Consider the following 2,120-nt stretch of genomic DNA (forward strand, 5'->3'; position numbering starts at 1 on the left):
AGGTGTGTCATTCTGTAAAGGGAAACAACAGCACCGGCACCAGAATACATTTTAAAATGTTCATTAGGTGAAACTAGAGTTGGAACATTGCAGGTGAGAAAGAGTCAAGCCATTTAAATGTAGCTTTAGCACCACCTATATGTGAAAAGCTGTCCTAAATTGTGTGATGATTCATTTAATTTTCACTTAATTTTTTGACATATAAAACATTATGATCAACTTCAAACAATGTCACACATTGAAAATCTTTCACATGTACAGTTTCTGAATGACAAATGATGTAATTATGGTGATTTAAAAAAAAAAAAAAAGAAAGGAAGGGAAAAAGACAACAGGCCTTTTAAATTTTCTGGCAGGTTTTGGGGTTCTGACTGTTTATTTTTGTGCATTTAAATATATCAGTCATAACAATGATAATTAGAAATGTCAACTTAAGAGCCTTTCACATGACCTAGTGAAATCAAAATGAGTTTTACTGATTTACAAAACCAGAAATGGACTCAGCATTGCAGAATAATTACAGCAGTATTAGTGGTCGAGCTGGTAGCAGTGGTTAAATATTATCTGTATTTATCTGTATTATCACATTGATGCTGCTGGAAGCACAATGACTGAAGCTGGTTTAGTTGAATCCGGGAGGAGGCCTCGGGGAAGACCCAGGACACGTTGGAGAGATTATGTCTCTCGACTGGCCTGGGAACGCCTGGGGGTCCCCCTGGAAGAGCTGGAGGAGGTGTGTGCGGATCGGGAAGTCTGGATGGCTCTGCTAGGACTGCTGCCCCCGCGACCCCACTCCGGACAAGTGGGAGAAGATGGATGGATGGATTTACTTGAATCTTTAGCGCTGTCGGTTCTGTGTGATGGAAGATCAGCGAACACGATCTGTTTCTGCTGCATGCCGCTTCTCGATCCGTCNAGGGGAAACTTGAGGCCTGATTTGTTGTTGTTTTCCAGCGATTTGTCTGCTCCACATTGGAACACCTGATCGTCCAACATGATGAGTACAGTTCAGAGTGACGCTGGTCCCCTCTGTAACATTAACTATCGTTGTTCCTGGGAATAACAAACACATTGAGTTAATAAAAATCTCAATTGAGACAATGCACAGGATGCAATAACCAAAACAGTGGCTCTGCATTAAAAGCATCATTTTCACACGCTGTGAGACAGCTAAAATTAGAAAAAACATTCAAAGATGTTTTCAGAGAGCAGGCAGTTCCTAGCTTTACAGAGAGTGAAGTAGTTCTGCTATTTGTAGCTGATTCATGATTCCAGTAAACGATGTCAAATGTAGGGCAGAAGAATATTCTTTTTAAACAGACGGAAATGCAGAAGGACACAAAAAACCCTTTTCAACCACGCTAACAGGCAACAACAAATGAATTGCTCTTTCTACCAATGAAAGAAATTGGGCATTGAAACAAAGCTGTTTACAAAGACCATCTATGGCTGAAAGTCTGGATTTTTACCTTAGTGACATGTCAATGTCAATCCTGATCAGCGATTTTACTGTAATTGCATGGGAATAGTATTACCTAGGGACATCTAGTAATCTGAAATATTTGCGGAGGCCATTTAAGTCCATGTGAATGTGTCATGTCTGCAATTTGTAAAATGTAACATTTCCACCCCAGTGACCCACTATATTGTGCCAAACACGCAGCCCCTGTGATGATATTAGTCCCAGTGTGCGTCTGCAGCTCAGTGATGTGGGTTGTTTTGGATTTTTCCCCCCATGCCTATTTATTCCTCCTCATGTTTTGCTTAAGAATTATTGAGGCTGTGTTGTGAATTTTGAGCAAGTTTGGAGCATTTAGGGTCCAAATACAGGAGGGTCATGTTGCTGCCAAGCATGTAGTTGTTTAAAAAAAGCTGAAATGCAACATGAGACCGAAATCTCAAAGGATGATTAGATGAATGATATTCTAGGCAGGATGCAGTGAGGAACATTTTGCTGTTGTTCAGCAGGCTCAACAGTTATATGTGCTGACTCTAACCCTAAGAAATAAAGCACAGACTCTGCTTATCCTTAGTGAATGTGTCACATGAAGTACAGACGTGGAGGGAATGCAAACAGGACATTTTATACATAGAGATGAGTTAAATCAACAACCATGACC

At 40.4% G+C, this 2,120-nt stretch overlaps 1 protein-coding gene and 1 long non-coding RNA gene across 2 annotated transcripts in view; one reads left to right on the forward strand and one right to left on the reverse strand.

Moving 5' to 3' along the window:
* Window positions 1–220, forward strand: part of LOC103370620 (uncharacterized) — a 3,496-nt gene extending 3,276 nt beyond the window's left edge. Inside the window, exon 2 of the long non-coding RNA XR_520899.1 lies at window positions 94–220. This is a non-coding gene — a long non-coding RNA (uncharacterized LOC103370620). The remainder of the gene's footprint in view (window positions 1–93) is intronic.
* LOC103370623 (uncharacterized) overlaps window positions 1–2,120 on the reverse strand; it is a 28,012-nt gene that overhangs the window by 12,713 nt on the left and 13,179 nt on the right. The window lies entirely within an intron of this gene.

This window comes from Stegastes partitus, unplaced genomic scaffold (assembly GCF_000690725.1).
Source record: "Stegastes partitus isolate 25-593 unplaced genomic scaffold, Stegastes_partitus-1.0.2 Scaffold1453, whole genome shotgun sequence".
NCBI lineage: Eukaryota > Metazoa > Chordata > Actinopteri > Pomacentridae > Stegastes > Stegastes partitus.